The sequence below is a fragment of the Bos taurus genome, chromosome X (assembly GCF_002263795.3).
Source record: "Bos taurus isolate L1 Dominette 01449 registration number 42190680 breed Hereford chromosome X, ARS-UCD2.0, whole genome shotgun sequence".
Classification (NCBI taxonomy): domain Eukaryota; kingdom Metazoa; phylum Chordata; class Mammalia; order Artiodactyla; family Bovidae; genus Bos; species Bos taurus.
Window position 1 is genome coordinate 64,024,814 of NC_037357.1, and position 21,202 is coordinate 64,046,015.

The window sequence follows — 21,202 nt, forward strand, 5'->3', positions numbered from 1 at the left end:
AGCAAGATACATTGAAATAAATTCTACTTATTCTACTTTAAACTGCTCCTATAAAAATCCCTTTTAAAGTCACTAGTTGCTTTATGAAATTTGCTATGAGTGGGACATCTAAACAGTCTATTGTTTTTTTTTTTTTTTTAAATGCCAGGTGTTGCTATTTCTAAAGGAATTATGAGAAAGAGAGTAATAAAAAATATGGGTTATTTCTATCCTTTTAGCCATAATAAAACATCAGCTCGAGTCCAAAAGCAGCAAATAAGGTGACTCTTAGTGGAAGAAGACACTAAGGTTGATGGCAAAATTATAAGGTATTCACCCAACTCAAGGCATTCTCTTAGTTGTCCAAAAACTTCATGATGTTCTTTGTGTTGAAATAATATTCCCAAGAAACCCATGCTCTACTATAAATGCTATAACCTAGGGAGCAAACTATGGCACATGGGTCAAATTTGGGATGCTGTGTTTTTGTAAATAAAGTTTTATTGAAATACAGCCATCCTCATTCAGCTATGTGTTGTTATGGCTGGTTTCGCACTATCAAATTGAGAGAGTAGCACTGATATATATACACTACTGTGTGTAAAATAGATAGCTAGTGGGAAGTTGCTGTATAGCACAAGGAGACCAGCTTGTTGCTCTGTGATGACCTAAATGATTGGGATGGAGTCAGGGGTGGGAGGGAATTTCAAGAGGGTGAACATACATGTACACTTATAGCTGATTCATGTTGTTGTATGGCAGAAACCAACATACCATTGTAAAGCAATTATACTCCAAATAAAAAATAAGTAAATAAATAAATGAGTGGGGGAATAGAGTTAAGGAGTTGTGACAGAGACCACATGGCCCACAAAAGACCAAAATATTTACTATCTGTACCTTTACAGAAAAAATGTGCCAACTTCTACTCTAACTCCTAACAACTCACTTGCTACCTAAAATCAAAGGCAATATATTTAACCTATCCATGGGATATTTTCTTTAAAAGATGGCCATATTAACTCTATTTGCTGATTGACTGGGCTAAAATTTTTGAGCAGAGAAAGAGGCCTCCTTGTGCATTTTACCCATGCTTATTCCCTTTCCAACATAAAAGAAGTCAGCGATGTGGCACCCTACATTGGAAAGTTTGCCACATTTTGAATTTAGTGTGACTGTAGACTTTGCATTACAATACAGGCATGTGGAAGCTAATCTGAAGGTAGCTGCCTTTATTTCATTATTTTATTTAAACAAACCTTAGTACAGCCAAAGTCAGCTTTTCTGGGATCTACCAGTCCCTTAGATTTGCTCTGAAATAATTTGGCTGAAACACATTAGCTGTGTCACATTCTTTATAAGGTTTTGAAAACTTCGCAAATCACAGCAATGATATTTCTTGGAATACCGAGCAATGAGCTCCAGCACTGGTGAGCTTCATAAAACTTCCTCCCAAATCACCATTGACAGTCTGATTCAACCCACAGCTCATCCTACCAAATAATGTGATTTGAAAGATAAGGTATGCAAATTAAGTAAAATAGTGGCTGAAAAAACAGCAGAAGACAGGAATCGGAGCAAAATCTCCATTCTGAGTATGCAAGACTTCAAGATGGAGTCATGCTACAACGAGTAATTCAAATGCTTTAACTTACATATGTCAAAGGGTCTTTGATATAAGAATCTGGAGGAGAGAAAGTCGAGAAGATTAGTCTGGCTTTCTTTGTTCTTCATGGACATATTCCAAAATAAAGTTCAAATTAATGTTAGTCTTGGTTAGTTTTATCATGCCTACAACAAAAGTAAGGCATCTGTCATATTCTTCCCAATAAGTTGCAAGTTTGAAATATATTTTCAAAACCAATGTGGTGGGGGGAGCTTCTTTTTAAAAATAGAATCAAAATAAATGCCAGAAAAGTTTATAGTATGGCTACTGAGCAGAGGGAAATTTTAAATGGCAAATTAGTGTATCTTTAGCAACAGAGCAACATATAATGATATAGTTTCATATATTTCAGATAGCTCTTACTCAGTTCTCTATCTGGTTCTGCCATTTGGTGGCAAAAACTTTCACTTCTCAGTTTTTCTCTGTGAGAGGGGGAAAAAAACAGAATGAAAGCTATTCCTATAATAATATGGTGATTTGAGGACTTTAAGTTCTAAATTGTGTTATAAGTGTATCCAAATATATGTTGATTCTTTTGGAAGAAAAGAAAGGAAGCTTTTACCTCATTCCCTGGGGGCCATTTGCAAATATACTTTGACAGAGAGGTGTCAGTGAAGGGCAACAGGACAAGTATCAGCACACCAGAAGTCTCCCTATAGGGTCAGTAATTATTTAGGAGAGTCCAAGTAATGAAATGCCACTAGGTTAATAGCAATATAGTGATACATCTACCCACAGGATTAGGCAGTTGCAAAATGGGCTTGTGTCCTTAAAGCTGAGTGGCCAGCCACTGATGAGGGGCCTTGGACCACCAGTGAGGAAGACATGAAAACTGAAACACTAAAGCCAGAGAACAGGAATATTACTGGGTTTTCTTGGGGTGTGCCATTATGGTAAATTTCATTTTGTCCCAAATAAAAAGACTTTGGTCTTTATTGGAGGCCATGTCAACTGTTCATCAGGAATCGGGGCAATTTTAACCTATACACAGACAGGAGCAAGCAGAGGACTTTTTAATTGTAAATCAGATCATGCTAACCTGCTGTTCAACACTTTCAGTGGGTTCCAGTCACTTTCAGAATCAATCTGAAATCCTAATCATGGACTAGTATGGCCCTACATGCTTTTTTATTCTGGCCATCTCTCTGACCTCAGGTCTTACTGCTTAAATACCCCACTACAGCCAAAATCTTCTTGCTATTTTTAGAACATGACAAACTCATTCTTACCTCAGAACCTTCAGATTTGTTGTTCCTGTGGCCTGGAGTGCTAGTTCCTTGGACCTTTACACAGTTTATTACCTTAGTACATTAATGTCTTTATTCAAACATCACCACTTAAGAGTGGCTGTCCTTGATATAAAATTTACCCCCCATTTGCTTCATATGACCTCATCCTGCTTTTATTTTCCTTCCAATAATTATCATCATGTAATCATAGAATACCTATTTGTTGATTAATTTATCTCTCCCTCACCAGATTACAAGCTCCATGAGGGCAGGAACTTGGTTTTGTTCAGTCTTTACCCATGAGGCTTAGAAGAGGGACTGACATATACTGGGTACTCAGCTGATATTTATTGAATGGATAAATGAATTTTAAACAGATATTCAAATGAAATCAGCTTGTATAGAAATTTTGCTTCCAGACTGTTCAGTTCAGTTCAGTCATTCAGTCATGTCCGACTCTTTGTGACCCCATGAATCGCAGCATGCCAAGCCCCCCTGTCCGTCACCATCTCCCAGAGTTCACTCAAACTCACGTCCATCAAGTCGGTGATGCCATCCAGCCATTTCATCCTCTGTCGTCCCCTTCTCCTCCTGCCCCCAATCCCTCCCAGCATTAGAGCCTTTTCCAATGAGTCAACTCTTCGCATGAGGTGGCCAAAGTACTGGAGTTTCAGCTTTACCAGTAGACATCAAATATCTGAAACAGTCAAACATAAGACAATCAAATTTTAAATACTTCTGGAAAAGTTGATTCCTTAAGTGTCCTTTATCATTCCACAATTTAACTCGAGTTTTGATTTCATCCTACATGAAATCATTTAAGCTTGGTTCCTCTTCAGTAGCAAGGCATAAGGTTGGTATAATGCCAATTATTGGTGTCAGAATATCCAAAAACCCTATTTTGGCAAGGCTAGAGAATGATTTAAATTTCTTTTGTTCAGAAGAATCCCAGAAAGAGCAGACATAATTACTCGAGTCAAGCCTCAATTTATTATCCCCACTTAGTGCTATATAACTGCATACTCTTTCACTTGGAGTTGCTTGTCACTTAATCCGTAGGACACTTTTAATCAGCACTCGCTATTGTTTATGGAGTTGGTATGATGAACTGAATTAATCCACACACTTATTCGGGAGCACCTTAGAGAGAAAGTTGGAAGATTCTGGATGCAGTCTAGGGCCATGGAATGAAGACTTTATCTGTATTAATAAAGGTCAACAGCTCAGTCAAGTATAAACAGTAACACCATTATTAGCTCTACTATGTAGGTACCTAATTGAACAAATATTTCCTGCATTAGTTTACATTACTCCCTTTTGGGTTGTATGGCATCACTGATCCAATTGACACGAGTTTGAGCAAGCTCTGGGAGACAGTGAAGGACAGGGAAGCCTGGCATGCTGCAGGCCATGGGGTCGCAAAGAGTTGGACACCACTGAGTGACTGAACAACAACTCCCTTTTGGCATTACATATTCTACTCTGGTCATATTACATTACTCCTCTTTGTTGATTATTCCCTGTGGTTTTCTGCCTTAATACCTGTGCTCCAATTGTTCCCTATCTTCTACTATTGTTTGTTTCTTTTTAATGTATCTAACATACATCTTCCACTCACTCCAGTGTTCTTGCCTGGAGAATTCCAAGGACGGGGTAGCCTGGTGGGCTGCCGTCTATGGGGTCGCACAGAGTGGGACACGACTGAAGCGACTTAGCAGCAGCCACAGCAGCAGCAGCAACAACATACTTCTTCTTGTCAACTATAGGCCCAACCATTCACAGAAGGTCAACATCACATCAAAAAGGAAAAGAAAATAAATCTAAAGATCTGATCAGAAGATTTCATGGCTAAAACTTGTAGTAGAAGTACAGTAGGAGGAATTTTTTATGACAAATCTAGCCACTGAGAGTCTTGGGCTGACAGTCAAATTCCATGAGGGTCCATCTCCAGTGTATGAGATGAGAGTGACATAGTTCTGTGTCACTCAGTTCAGTTCAGTCCAGTCACTCAGTTGTGTCCAACTCCTTGTGACCCTATGGACTGCAGCATGGAAGGCCTCCCTGTCCATCACCAACTCCCAGAGTATACTCAAACTCATGTCCATTGAGTCGGTGATGCTATCTAACCATCTCATCCTCTGTAGTCCCCTTCTCCTCCTGCGTTCAATCCATCCCAGCATAAGGGTCTTTTCAAATGAGTCTGTTCTTCACATCAGGTGGCCAAAGTATTGGAGTTTTAGCTTTGGCATCAGGCTTTCCAATGAACACACAGGACTGATATTCTTTAGGATGGACTGGTTAGATCTCTTTGCTGTCCAAGGGACTCTCAAGAGTCTTCTCCAACACCACAGTTCAAAAGCATCGATTCTTCAGTGCTCACCTTTCTTTTTATTTATTTATTTATTTTAATTGGAGGCTTTACAATACTGTAGTGGGTTTTGCCATACATTCACATGAATCAGCCATGGCTGTACATGTGTTCCCCACCCTGAATCCCCCTCCCACCACGCTCCACATCCTATCCTTCAGGGTCATCCCAGTGCACCAGCCCTGAGAACTTTGTCTCATGCATCAAACCTGGACTGGCGATTTGTTTCACATATGATAATATACACGTTTCAATGCTATTCTCTCAAATCATCCCACCCTTGTCTTCTCCCACAGAGTCCAAAAGTGCTATACATCTGTGTCTCTTTTGCTGTCTCATATATAGGGTAATCATTACCATCTTTCTAAATTCCATTTATATGCGTTAGTATACTGTATTGGTGTTTTTCATTCTGACTTACTTCACTCTGTGTAATAAACTCCAGTTTCATCCACCTCATTAGAACTGATTCAAATGCATTCTTTTTAATGGCTGAGTAATACTCCATTGTGTATATGTACCACTGCATTCTTATACATTCGTCTGCCAATGGACATCTAGGTTGCTTCCATGTCCTGGCTATTATAAACAGTGCTGTGATGAACTGTGGAAAATTTCGAAAGAGATGGGAATACCAGACCACCTGACCTGCCTCTTGAAAAACCGATATGCAGGTCAGGATGCAACAGTTAGAACTGTACATGGAACAACAGACTGGTTCTAAATAGGAAAAGGAGTACATCAAGGCTGTATATTGTCACCCTGCTTATTTAACTAATATGGAGAGTACATCATGAGAAACCCTGGGCTGGAAGAAGCACAAACTGGAATCAAGATTGCCAGAAGAAATATCAATAACCTCAGATATACAGATGACACCACCCTTATGGCAGAAGGTGAAGAGGAACTCAAAAGCCTCTTGATGAAAGTGAAAGAGGAGAGTGAAAAAGTTGGCTTAAAGCTCAACATTCAGAAAACAAAGATCATGGCATCTGGGCCCATCACTTCATGGGAAATATATGGGGAAACAGTGGAAACAGTGTCAGACTTTATTTTGGGGGCACCAAAATCACTGCAGATGGTGACTGAAGCCATGAAATTAAAAGACACTTACTCCTTGGAAGGAAAGGTATGACCAACCTAGATAGCATATTGAAAAGCTGAGACATTACTTTGCCAACAAAGGTCCATCTAGGCAAGGCTATGGTTTTTCCAGTGGTCATGTATGGATGTGAAAGTTGGACTGTGAAGAAAGTTGACCGCCGAAGAATTGATGCTTTTGAACTGTGGTGTTGGAGAAGACTCTTGAGAGTCCCATGGACTGCAAGGAGATCCAACCAGTCCATTCTGAAGATCAGTCCTGGATGTTCTTTGAAAGGAATGATGCTAAAGCTGAAACTCCAGTAGTTTGGCCACCTCATGCGAAGAGTTTATTCATTGGAAAAGACTCTGATGCTGGGAGGAACTGAGGGCAGGAGAAGAAGGGGACGACAAAGGATGAGATGGCTGGATGGCATCACCGACTCAATGGACATGAGTTTGAGTGAACTCTGGGTGTTGGTGATGGACAGGGAGGCCTGGCGTTCTGCAGTTCATGGGGTTGCAAAGAGTCGGACATGACTGAGTGACTGAACTGAACTGAACTGAGCTGATGAACACTGGGGAACACGTGTCTCTTTCAATTCTGGTTTCCTCGGTGTATATGCCCAGCAGTGGGATTGCAGGGTCATAAGGCAGTTCTATTTCCAGTTTTTTAAGGAATCTCCACACTCTTCTCCATAGTGGCTGTACTAGTTTGCATTCCCACCAACAGTGTAAGAGGGTTCCCTTTTCTCCACACCCTCTCCAGCATTTATTGCTTGTAGACTTTTGGATAGCAGCCATTCAGACTGGCATGAGATGGTACCTCATTGTGGTTTTGATTTGCATTTCCCTGATAATGTTGAGCATCTTTTCATGTGTTTGTTAGCCATCTGTATGTCTTCTTTGGAGAAATGTCTATTTAGTTCTTTGGCCCATTTTTTGATTGGGTCATTTATTTTTCTGAAATTGAGCTGCAGGTGTAGCTTGTATATTTTTGAGATTAATTCTTTATCAGTTGCTTCATTTGCTGTTATTTTCTCCCATTCTGAAGGCTGTCTTTTCACCTTGCTTATAGTTTCCTTCGTTGTGCAAAAGCTTTTAAGTTTAATTAGGTCCCATTTGTTTATTTTTGCTATTATTTCCATTACTCTGGGAGGTGGGTCATAGAGGATCCTGCTGTGATTTATGTCAGAGAGTGTTTTGCCTATGTTTTCCTCTAGGAGTTTTATAGTTTCTGGTCTTAAATTTAAATCTTTAATCCAATTGAATTTATTTTTGTGTATGGTGTTAGAAAATATTCCAGCTTCATTCTTTTACAAGCTGTTGACCAGTTTTCCCAGCACCACTTGTTAAAGAGATTGTCTTTTATCCATTGTATATTCTTGTCTCCTTTGTCAAAGATAAGGTGTCCGTAGGTGTGTGGGTTTATCTCAGGGCTTTCTATTTTGTTCCACTGATCTATATTTCTGTCTTTATGCCAGTACCATACTGTCTTGATGACTGTAGCTTTGTAGCATAGCCCGAAGTCAGGCAGGTTGATTCCTCCAGGTCCATTCTTCCTTCTCAAGATTGCTTTGGCTATTCGAGGTTTTATGTATTTCCAAACAAACTGTGAAATTTTTGTTCTAGTTCTGTGAAAAATACCATTGGTAGCTTGATAGGGATTGCATTGAATCTATAGATTGCTTTGGGTAGTATACTCATTTTCACTATATTGAGTCTTCTGATCCATGAACATAGTTTATTTCTCCATCCATTTGTGTCATCTTTGATTTCTTTCACCAGTGTTTTATACTTTTCTATATATAGGTCTTTTGTTTCTTTAGGTAGATATATTCCTAAGTATTTTATTCTTTTCATTGCAATGGTGAGTGGGATTGTTTCCTTAATTTCTCTTTTTGTTTTCTCATTGGTAGTGTGTAGGAATGCAAGGGATTTCTGTGTGTTAATTTTATATCCCACAACTTTACTATATTCATTGATGAGCTGTAGTAATTTTCTGGTGGAGTCTTTAGGGTTTTCTATGTAGAGCATCGTGTCATCTGCAAACACTCAGAGTTTCACTTCTTCTTTTCCATTCTGGATTCCTTTTATTTCTTTCTCTTCTCTGATTGCTGTGGCTAAAACTTCCAAAACTATGCTAGATAGTAGTGGTGGGAGTGGGCACCTTTGTCTTGTTCCTGACTTTAGGGGAAATGCTTTCAATTTTTCACCATTGAGGATAATGTTTGCTGTGGCTTTGTCATTTATAGCTTTTATTATGTTGAGGTTATGTTCCTTCTATGCCTGCTTTCTGAAGGGTATTTATCATAAATGGATGTTGAATTTTGTCAAAGGCTGTCTCTGCATCTATTGAGATAATCATATAATTTTTATCTTTCAATTTGTTAATGTGGTGTGTTACATTGTTTGATTTGCAGATATCAAAGAATTCTTGCATCCCTGGGATAAAGCCCACTTGGTCATGATGCATGACCTTTTTAATATGTTGTTGGATTCTGTTTACTGGGATTTTGTTAAGGATTTTTGTATCTATGTTCATCAGTGATATGGCCTGTAGTTTTTCTTTTTTTGTGGCATCTTTGTCTGCTTTTGGTATTAGGGTGATGGTGGCCTCATAGAATGAGTTTGGCAGTTTACCTTCCTCTGCAATTTTCTGGAAGAGTCTGAGTAAGATAGCTCTTCTCTAAACTTTTGGTAGAATTCAGCTGTGAAGCCATCTGGTCCTTGGCTTTTGTTTGCTGGAAGATTTCTGATTACAGTTTTGATTTCCATGCTTGTGATGAGTCTGTTAAGATTTTCTATTTCATCCTGATTCAGTTTTGGAAAGTTATACTTTTTTAAAAATTTGCCCATTTCTTCCAAGTTGTCCATTTTATTGGCATATGGTTGCTGATAGTAGTCTCTTATGATCCTTTGTATTTCTGTGTTGTCTGTTGTGATCTCTCCATTTTCATTTCTAATTTTGTTGATATGATTCTTCTCCATTTGTTTCTTGATGAGTCTGGCTAATGGTTTGTTAATTTTATTTATCTTCTCAAAGAACCAGCTTTTAGCTTTGTTGATTTTTGCTATGGTCTCTTTTGTTTGTTTTGCATTTATTTCTGCCCTAATTTTTAAGATTTCTTTCCTTCTACTAACCCTGGAGTTCTTCATTTCTTCCTTTTCTAGTTGCTTTAGGTGTAGAGTTAGGTAATTTATTTGACTTTTTTCTTATTTCTTGAGGTAAGCTAGTATTTCTATGAACCTTCCCCTTAGCACTGCTTTTACAGTCTCCCAAAGGATTTGGGTTGTTGTCTTTTCATTTTCATTCGTTTCTATGCATGTTCTGATTTCTTTTTTGATTTGTTTTGTGATTTGTTGGTTGTTCAGAAGCGTGTTGTTTAGCTTCCATATGTTGACATTTTAAATAGTTTTTTTTTCCTGTAATTGACATCTAATCTTACTGCATTGTGATCAGAAAAGATGCTTGGAATGATTTCAATTTTTTGAATTTACCAAGGCTAGATTTATGGCCCAGGATGTGATCTATCCTGGAAAAGGTTCCATGTGCACTTGAGAAAAAGGTGAAATTCATTCTTTTGGGGTGAGATATCCTATAGATATCAGTTAGGTCTAACTGTTCCATTGTATCATTTAAAGTTTGTGTTTCCTTGTTAATTTTCTGTTTAGTTGATCTATCCATAGGTGTGAGTGGGGTATTAAAGGCTCCCACTATTATTGTGTTATTGTTAATTTCCCTCTTCATACTTGTTAGCGTTTGCCTTACATATTGCGGTGATTCTATGTTGGGTGCATATATATTTATAATTATTATATCTTGTTCTTGGAGTGATCCTTTGATCATTATGTAGTGTCCTTCTTTGTGTCTTTTCACAGCCTTTATTTCAAAGTCTATTTTATCAGAGATGAGTATTACTACTCCTGCTTTCTTTTAGTCTCCATTTGTGTGAAATAACTTTTCCAGCCTTTCACTTTCAGTCTGTATGTGTCCCTTGTTTTGCGGTGCATCTCTTGTAGACAACATATATATGGGTCTTGTTTTTGTATCCATTCAGCCAGTGTTTGTCTTTTGGTTGGGGCATTCAACTCATTTACATTTAAGGTAATTATTCATAAGTATGATCCCATTGCCATTTACTTTGTTGTTTTGGGTTCAAGTTTATACACCTTTTCTGTGTTTCCTCTCTAGAGAAGATTCTTTAGCATTTGTTGAAGAGCTGGTTTGGTGGTGCTGAATTCTCTCAGGTTTTGCTTGTCTGTAAAGCTTTTGATTTCTCCTACATATTTGAATGAGATCCTTGCTGGGTACAGTAATCTGGGTTGTAGGTTTTTCTCTTTGATCACTTTAAGTATGTCCTGCCAATCCCTCCTGGCCTGAAGAGTTTTTATTGAAAGATCAGCTGTTATCCTTGTGGGAATCCCCTCATGTGTTATTTGTTGTTTTTCCCTTACTTCTTTTAATATTTGTTCTTTGTGTTTGATCTTTGTTAATTTGACTAATATGTGTCTTGGGGTGTTTAGCCTTGGGTTTATCCTATTTGGGACTCTCTGGGTTTCTTGGACTTGGGTGACTATTTCCTTCCCCATTTTAGGGAACTTTTCAACTATTATGTCCTTAAGTATTTTCTCATGGCTTTCTTTTTGTCTTCTTCTTCTTCTGGGACTCCTATGATTCGAATGTCGGGACATTTGACATTGTCCCAGAGGTCTCCGAGGTTTACCTCATTTCTTTTAATTCTTTTTTCTTTTTTCCTCTCTGCTTCATTGTTTTCCACCATTCTATCTTCTAATTCACCTATCCTATCTTCTGCCTCTGTTATTCTACTGTTTGTTCCCTTCAGAGTGTTTTTTTTTTAATCTCATTTATTGCATTATTCATTATTGATTGATTCTTATTTATTTCTTATAGGTCCCTGTTAAATATTTCTTGCATCTTCTCAATCCTTGTCTCAAGGCTATTTATCTGTAACTCCATTTTGTTTTCAAGATTTTGGATCATTTTTACTATAATTATTCTGAATTCCTTTTCAGGTAGAATCTCTATCTCCTCTTCTTTTGTTTGGTTTGGTGGGCATTTATCATGCTCCTTTACCTGCTGAGTATTTCTCTGTCTTTTCACATTGTTTAGATTGCTGTGTGTGGGGTTGCCTTTCTGTATTTTGGCAGTTTGTGGTTCCTCTTTATTGTGGAAGTTCCTCCCTGTGGGTGAGGTTGGACATAGCTTTTCAAGGTTTCCTGGTTAGGGAAGCTTGCGTCAGTGTTCTAGTGGGTGGATCTGTATTTCTTCTCTCTCCTTTTGAAAACAATGGGCTGCCTTTCTGGGTGCCAGGTGTCCTCTGCCAGCGTTCAGGAGTTGATTTGTGGAATTTCCTCAGCGTTCAAATGTTCTTTTGATGAATTTGTGGGGGAGAAAGTGGTCTCCCCATCATATTCCTCTGTTATCTTTTGCCTGCCCCACAGTTTTCTTTATAGTCCAAATCTCACATCCATACATGACTACCGGAAAAACTATACCCTTGACTAAATGGATGTTTGTTGGCAATGTAATGTCTCTGCTTTTCAATATGCTGTCTAGGTTGGTCATAACTTTTCTTTCAAGGAGCAAGTGTCTTTATCATGGCTGCAGTCACCATCTGCAGTGATTTTGGAGCCCCCCAAAATAAAGTCTGTCACTGTTTTCCCATCCATTTAAAATGAAGTGATGGGACCAGATGCCATGATTTTAGTTTTCTGAATGTTGAATTTTAAGCCAACTAATTCACGCTCCTCTTTCACTTTCATCAAGCGGCTCTTTATTCCTTCTTCCCTTTCTGCCATAACGGTGATGTCATCTGCATATCTGAGGTTATTGATATTTTTCCTGGCAATCTTGATTCCAGCTTGTGCTTCTTCCAGCCCAGCATTTCTCATGATGTATTCTGCATATAAGTTAAATAAGCAGGGTGACAATATACAGCCTTGATGTACTCCTTTTCCTGTTTGGAACCAGTCTGTTGTTCCATGTCCAGTTCTAACTGTTGCTTCCTGACTTGCATACAGATTTCTCAGGAGGCAGGTCAGGTGGTCTGGTATTCCCATCTCTTTCAGAATTTGTCACAGTTTTTTGTGATCCCCATAGTCAAAGGCTTTGGCATAGTCAATAAAGCAGAAATATATGCTTTTCTGGAACTCTCTTGCTTTTTCAATGATCCAGTGGATGTTGGCAACATGATCTCTGGTTCCTCTGCCTTTTCTAAATCCAGCTTGAACATCTGTAAGTTCACAGTTCACGTACTGTTGAACTCTGGCTTGGAGAATTTTGAGCATTATGTTGCTAGTGTGTGAGGTGTGTGCAATTGTGCAGTAGTTTGAGCATTCTGTAGCATTGCCTTTCTTTGGGATTGAAATGAAAACTGACCTTTTCTAGTCTGGTGGCCACTGCTGAGTTTTCCAAATTTGCTGGCATATTGAGTGCAGCACTTTCACAGCATCATCTTTTAAGATTTGAAATAGGTCAACAAGAATTCCATCACCTCCCCTAGCTTCATTCGTAGTGATGCTTCCTAAGGCCCAGTTGACTTTGCATTTCAGGACGTCTGGCTCTAGATGACTGATCACACCATCGTAATTATCTGGGTCTTGAATATCTTTTTTGTAAGTTCTTCTGTGTATTCTTGCCACCTCTTCTTAATATCTTCTGCTTCTGTTAGGTCCACACCATTTCTGTCCATTATTGTGCCCATCTTTGCATGAAATATTCCCTTGGTATCTCTACTTTTCTTGAAGAGACCTCTAGTCTTTTCCATTCTACTGTTTTCCTCTATTTCTTTGCATTGATCACTGAGGAAGACTTTCTTATCTCTCCTTGTTATTCTTTAGAACTCTGCATTCAAATGGATATATCTTTCCTTTATTCCTTTGTCTTTAACTTCTCTTCTTTTCTCAGCTAATTGTAAGGCCTCCTCAGACAACCATTTTGCCTTTTTGCATTTCCTTTTCTTGGGGATTGTCTTGATCCCTGCCTCCTGTACAGTGTCATGAACCTGCGTCCATAGATCTTCAGGCACTCTGACTATCAGATCTAATACCTTGACTCTATTTCTCACTTCCACTGTATAATCATATAATCAAATCACGTTGACATTCCAGGAATCAGCAAACTAAAATGGACTAGAATGGGTGAATTTAACTCAGGTGACCATTATATCTACTACTGCGGGCAGGAATCCCTTAGAAGAAATGGAGTAGCCATCATTGGTCAACAAGAGTCTGAAATGCGGTACTTGGATGCAATCTCAAAAACGACAGAATGATCTCTGTTCATTTCCAAGGCAAACCATTCAATATCACAGCAATCCAAGTCTATGCCCCAAGCAGTAATGCAGAAGAAGCTGAAGTTGAATGGTTCTATGAACACCTACAAGAGCTTTTAGAACTAACACCCAAAAAAGATGTCCTTTGCATTATAGGGGACTGGAATACAAAAGTAGGAAGTCAAGAAACACTTGGATAACAGGCCTTGGAATACAGAATGAATCAGGGCAAAGACCAATAGAGTTTTGCCAAGAAAATGCACTGGTCATAGCAAACACCTTCTTCCAACAAGACAAGAGAAGACTCTACACATGGATATCACCAAATGGTCAACACCAAAATCAGATTGATTATATTCTTTGCAACCAAAGATGGTGAAGCTCTATGCAGTCAACAAAAACAAGACCAAGAGCTGACTGTGGCTCAGATCATGAACTCCTTATTGCCAAATTCAGACATAAATTGAAGAAAGTAGGGAAAACCACTAGACCATTCAGGTATGACCTGAATCAAATCCCTTATGATTATACAGTGGAAGTGAGAAATAGATTTAAGGGACTAGATCTGATAGACAGAGTGCCTGATGAACTATGGAATGAGGTTCGTGACATTTTCAGGAGAGAGAGATCAAGACAATCCCCATGGTAAAGAAATGCAAAAAAGCAAAATGGCTGTCTGGGGAGGCCTTAAAAATAGGTGTGAAAAGAAGAGAAGCAAAAAGCAAAGGAGAAAAGGAAAGATATAAGTATCTGAGTGCCGAGTTCCAAAGAATATAAGGAAGAGATAAGAAAGCCTTCCTCAGCGATCAATGCAAAGAAATAGAGGAAAACAATAGAATGGGAAAGACTAGAGATCTCTTCAAGAAAACTAGAGATACCAAGGGAACATTTCATGGAAAGATGGGCTCTATAAAGGACAGAAATGGTATGGACCTAACAGAAGCAGAAGATGTTAAGAAGAGGTGGCAGGAATACACAGAAGAACTGTACAAAAAAGATCTTCATGATGAAGATAATCACGATGGTGTGATCACTCACCTAGAGCCAGACATCTTGGAATCTGAAGCCAATTGGGCCTTAAGAAGCATGACTACGAAAAAAGCTAGTGGAGGTGATGGAATTCCTGTTGACCTATTTCAAATCCAGAAAGATGATGCTGTGAAAGTGCTGCACTCAATACGCCAGCAAATTTGGAAAACTCAGCAGTGGCCACAGGACTGGAAAAGGTAAGTTTGCATTCCAATCCCAAAGAAAGGCAATGCCAAAGAATGCTCAAACTACCGCACAATTGCACTCATCTCACACGCTAGTAAAGTAATGCTCAAAATTCTCCAAGCCAGGCTTCAGCAGTACGTGAATCGTGAACTTCCAGATGTTCAAGCTGCTTTTAGAAAAGGCAGAGGAACCAGAGACCAAATTACCAACATCCGCTGGATCATTGAAAAAGCAAGAGAGTTCCAAAAAAGCATATATTTCTGCTTTACTGACTATACCAAAGCCTTTGACTATGGGGATCACAATAAACTGTGGACAATTCTGAAAGAGATGGGAATACCAGACCCCCTGACCTGCCTCTTGAGAAATTTGTATGCAGGTCAGGAAGCAACAGTTAAAACTGGACATGGAACAACAGACTGGTCCCAAACAGGAAAAGCAGTGCATCAAGGCTGTATATTCTCACCCTGCTTATTTAACTTATATGCAGAGTACATCATGAGAAGCGCTTGGCTGGAAGAAGCACTAGCTGGAATCAAGATTTCTGGGAGAATTATCAATAACCTCACATATGCAGATGACACCACCCTTATGGAAGAAAGTGAGAAAGAACTAAAGAGCCTCTTGATGAAAGTGAAAGTGTAGAGTGAAAAAGTTGGCTTAAAGCTGAACATTTAGAAAACGAAGATCATGACATCTGGTCCCATCACTTCATGGGAAATAGATGGGGAAACAGTGGAAACAGTGTCAGACTTTATTTTTCTGGGCTCCAAAATGACTGCAGATGGTGACTGCAGCCATGAAATTAAAAGACGCTTACTCCTTAGAAGGAAGGTTATGACCAACCTAGATAGCATATTCAAAAGCAGAGACATTACTTTGCCAACAAAGGTCCATCTAGTCAAGGCTATGGTTTTTCCAGTGGTCATGTATGGATGTGAGAGTTGGACTGTGAAGAAAGCTGACCGCCAAAGAATTGATGCTTTTGAACTGTGGTGCTGGAGAAGACTCTTGAGAGTCCCTTGGACTGCAAGGAGATCCAACCAGTCCATTCTGAAGGAGATCAGCCCTGGGATTTCTTTGGAAGGAATGATGCTAAAGCTGAAACTCCAGTACTTTGCCCACCTCATGCGAAGAGTTGACTCATTGGAAAAGACTCTGATGCTGGGAGGGCTTGGGGGCATGAGGAGAAGGGGATGACAGTGGATGAGATGGCTGGATGGCATCAGTGACTCGATGGACGTGAGTCCGAGTGAACTCCGGGAGTCGGTGATGGACAGGGAGGCCTGGCGTGCTGCTGTTCATGTGGTCACAAAGAGTCGGACATGACTGAGTTACTGAACTGAACTGAACTGAATGGTCGAGTGGTTTTCCCTATTTTCTTCAGTTTAAGTCTGAATTTGGCAATAACGAGTTCATGATCTGAGCCACAGTCAGCTCCTGGTCTTGTTTTTACTGACTGTATAAAGCTTCTCCATCTCTGGCTGCAAAGAATATAATCAATCCTATTTTGGTGTCGACCATCTGGTCATGTCCATGTGTAGAGTCCTCTCTTGTGTTGTTGGAAGGGGGTGTTTGCTATGACCAGTGCATTCTCTTGGCAAAACTCTATTAGCCTTTGTCCTGCTGCATTCTGTACTCCAAGGCCAAATTTGCCTGTAACTCTAGATGTTTCTTGACTTCCCATTTTTGCATTCTAGTCCCCTATAATGAAAAGTACATCTTTTTTGATTAATTCTAGAAATTCTTTAGATCTTCATAGAACTGTTCAACTTCAGCTTCTTCAGCATTACTGGTTGGGGTATAGACATGGATTATTTTGATATTGAATAGTTTGCCTTGGAAAAGAACAGAGATCATTCTGTCATTTTTGTAACTGCATCCAAGTACTGCATTTCCAACTCTTTTGTTGAGTATGATGGCTACTCCATTTCTTCTAAGGGATTTTTGCCCACAGTAGTAGATATAATGGGTTATATCTGTGTCACTGGGTTAGCCAAAAACGTAGTTCAACAAATATTTTTAACACTTGTATACAAAGTCAAATAAGGCACATTTCCTGCCATAAGGGGTAAAAAAAAAGCACATGAACTAACAAATATAATAAATAAGATACATAATAAAATGCAATATGCTTAGGAACATATCATCTTATTCCTCTTTACCTCTGTCTCAATTTCTAACAATGTCTTGTACATAACAGATGCTTAATAAAGATTCATGAAATTGAACTAAATTCAAATTTCCAAAGTAGAAGGCATGGATTCAAATTCCACCTTGGAATAAATATTCTTTGTTCAATAAAGGCTTGCTATAGGGTATGTGGAACACTGGAAGCTTGTAAACATTAATTTCAAGTGCTAGGTCAAAATAACATTGAAAAAAAAAAAAGATCATTTTAACCCTATGTGCAAACTGCTACACTAAAATGGAAATTGAAAAATAAGGTAATAACTACTTATGATGCAAAGTTTCAAGTAAGATATATGTTAATATATCACAGCATCACCAAAACTATGTTTTCTCACCTCCAGCATTTTAAAAACAAATTTTCTTGGATTAAAGGCAAATAGGAAATATTCCACATTTCAGAGCCAGTTATCTTTGAAAATTCTGGAAATTCTTTCTTTCCTTTAATTTGGCTGTCCTGGCATGGCTTTCAGGATCCTAGTTCCTCAACCAGGAATCAAACCCAGGCCACGAGACTGAAAGTGCCTAGTCCTAACCCTTGGACTGCCAGAGAATTCCTGGAAATTATTTATCTTATTAATTTATCATGTAATGGGCTCATTACCATAGGTTACCATGTGACACAAGAAGGAAAATGGAGGCTCACAGTTCAGTACTCAATTTCTAAATTTATTTTAATGTAAAGTGACAGTTGGTAGAGAGATATCTTGAATGTTCTCCAACTTCAGTACTTATTTTAACCTATAAATTTGTGAGGTACAGGGCTGGATTAAACCCCTTAGAGACATTTGGCCCTGAAAACATTACAGTGACTTCACTTTACATATAATATAAAATTTAATATACAATTCACTGAACTGTACATTAAAAAGTCAGTTTTACTACATGATAGCCTGAAAAATAATGAATGATGTAATATCAACTAACTCAAGACATTCTATTTTTCCCATAGTGACTATCTGGATGTCTTGTATAAAGTGATAAAACCAAGTTCTGCCACCCTGAAATTTGTGACCCAGGTTTATAAACATGTGCTCAGACTACCTATTAGCACTTTGTAAGAAGACACTCACATTGCCTCCTCTATCTTTAGAATCCTAAGGACAATATTTCTTTAGTGCAATTCAGAGCTGAGGAACATCCAAAAATAAGCTTGCCTTGAGCAGATGTGTGAAAGATATAGGTCTTATACTGGCTACCAGTACAGACTTTCTGAGATGCAGAGAAGCCAGGTGCTGACATAATGTGATTTGAGGGCAATCTTGGGGCAATCTGATCTTACTGACCTGTATTACTCACCATGTACTCAATCCTCATGGCTCTTCTTAATGAGAAATGAACTACTTATCTGGATTAAGGCATTCTGTTATATCAGAGGAATAACATCTTCAGGAATTGGTTTATTAAACTAAAGTACATTCTTTTGCCACCCAGTCAAGCTCAATCCAACGATATGTGCAAGACTGGTCAACTGCGATGGAACAGGGATGGCAATGAGAGGAAAATAAAGCTGAAATGTGGTTCATGTTTTAATTCTGTTTCTACGTGTTTTTTAGTTATGCTTAGGTGTAGCTGCATTTTATACAATCAAACTATTTTTAGAGGATGGTGTAGATCTTAAAATAAATACTCTTGCATGTGTCAACTCACTCAAAGACGAGCCAGTGCATGGATGGCCAATTACAGATGGCAAAGAAGAGGAGAGCAAAAGAAGAGACTGAAAGGCACTCTATTTAGGAAAGAACTGGTCAGCAAACAGGTGAAGGAAGTGAAGGGGCAGTTAATGTTGTAGGAATTGATTAATTTTTCTGTCGTGGAGGTTGAGTGAATGAGATAGATTCTTCCTTGGCTTTCAGGCAAGGAAAGACTGGTCCAGGAAACAAAGCCAAGTGCCACAAGATACATGAAGCAGTCAAGATGCTTCTTCTAGGGTAGCTAAGCTTTATGTGGAAGGTGGGGAGATACACAGGGGTTTAACTCTGGATGGAACTGTTAGAAGTCTAACTCAATAGCCAAAAAATGAAAACAGCGCAAATATTTATCAGTAGATGAATGAATAAACAAATTATGACATATACATATAATGGAATATGATTCAGACATTAAGAAAGGAACAAAGTACTGATACATGCTACAATCTGGATGAACCTTGAAAACATTAAGTTTAGTAAAAGAAGCCAGACATGAAAGGTCACATATTATATAATTCTGTTTATATGAAATGTCTAGAGTAGAAAATTCCATATGAACAGAAACCAGAGGTTGGGTAAGGGGAATTTGGAAGTAAGTACTTCATAGGTAGGGGTTTCCTTTTGGGGTGATGAAAAATTTTGGAACTAGACAATGATAATGGGTATACAATATTGTGAACCACTGAACTGTTCACTTTAAATAGTTACTTTTCTGTGAACTTCATCTCAATAAAAAAATTAAGTTTTATTCAAATCAAAGGACCTCTAACTTTCAATACTCAAGGTCACTTAGTTCTTTTAAAGTTTGAGTGACATCAAAATCAGAAAATAATAACATTTAAAGATTAATGAGAACAGAGGCTAATTAGTTTTAAGTCTATTTCTATATGCTTTTATTTACTTATATGCTCTAACAAAGAATAAACAAAAATATGTATAACCAGTAGTGATATTCAAAATATTTAGCAAGTTGTACAGCATGGACTTTGACCAATAAGGTACAATGCCAGCTGTCAACAACCAACAGACAAGTATTTCCCTCACTTTATCTCTAATGACCAAATGTGATAGTTAATTTTATGTGTCAACCTGATGGGGTCACCAGGTACCCAGATATCTGGTTAAACATTGTTTCTGGGTGTGTCTGTGAAGGTGTTTCCTGATGAGATTAGCATTTGAACTGGTAGAATGAGTAAAACAGATTGCCCTCCCCAATGTGGGTGGGCATCATCCAATCTGTTGGATAAGAGGTAGAGCATTTGTCCCATCTCTGCCTGACTGCATGAGCTGAAATATGGGTCTTCTGCCCTTAGACTAAGAATTACACCATTGGTTCCCCTGGTTCTCAAGCCTTCAAACTCTGACTGAATCACACCACTGGCTTTCCTGGGTCTCTAGCTTGCAGATGACAGACTGTGGAACTTCTCACCCTCCAAAATCCCAAGAGCCAATTCCTCATAATAAATCTCATTCTATATATCTATATATATCCTATTGGTTCTGTTTCACTGGAGAACCCCAACTAATGCACCAAACTACTGGGAAGCTTAGCTAAGTAAACAATGAAGCTATAACCAAGGATCCATCACATCTCCTAAAACACTGCATCTGATGTACACACCTAGTACCCGGAAGAAAATAAATACTTTCATGAGTACTGGTATTGAAAGCCATATCATATATGTTTGTAAAGTATTACGGGCTGAATATTTGTGTCCCCTAAAAGTTCATATGTTGAAGCCTTAATCTCCACTGTAATAGTATTTGGAGATGGGCCCTTTGGGAGGTAACTAGAGTAATTAGGAGGTAATTAGATGAGGTCATGAGGGCAGGTCCTTGATCTGATGGGGTTACACCCTTATAAGAGACATCAAGGACTTCCCTGGTGGTGCAGTGGCTAAGACTCTGTGCTCCCAATGCAGAGGCCTGGGTTCCACTCCCGGTCAAGGAACTAGATCCCACATGCCACAACTAAGATCTGAGGCAGCCAAATAAATAAAATTTTTAAAAAGAGACATCAGAGAAGTTGCCCTCCCCTCCACTACACAACTCTTAACACCGAGAGGTCATGTGAGCACACAGTGAGAGGGTAAGTGCACGGCCTCAGAACAAAACCTACCTTCTCAGTATCTTGATGGTAGACTTTCCAGCCTCCAGAACTATGAGGAGGAAAAAAAAAAAGTTATGTATTTAAAGTCACCAAGTCTATTTGTTATGGCAGCCTGAATGAAGTAAGACATAAGGGTTCTAATTTTTCAACTTTTATCACCTGTATGAGGTCTTAATATTTCCTGTTTGAGGAGGTCAAAGAAGGGTTTATAACCTTATCCTGATGGCATTCTGTGTATGGGTCATTTTCTACATTACTTTCTTGGTTAGTATGAATATTAAGTAGCCTGATGTGGAACAAGGACTGCCGGAGTCCAGCCCCGGCTGATCCAGGGTATTAGAAGTGGGGACGGCGTCGGCGAGGGTCAGGATACAAT

The 21,202-nt window shown here is 38.8% G+C and overlaps 1 long non-coding RNA gene across 1 annotated transcript in view; it reads right to left on the reverse strand.

The window, feature by feature from the left end:
• Nucleotides 1-2,727: 2,727 nt before the first annotated feature.
• Nucleotides 2,728-21,202, reverse strand: part of LOC132344290 (uncharacterized) — a 114,333-nt gene continuing 95,858 nt past the window's right edge. Inside the window, exons 2-3 of the long non-coding RNA XR_009493507.1 lie at nt 20,836-20,875; nt 2,728-3,571 (exon numbers count right to left, since the gene is read on the reverse strand). This is a non-coding gene — a long non-coding RNA (uncharacterized lncRNA). The remainder of the gene's footprint in view (nt 3,572-20,835; nt 20,876-21,202) is intronic.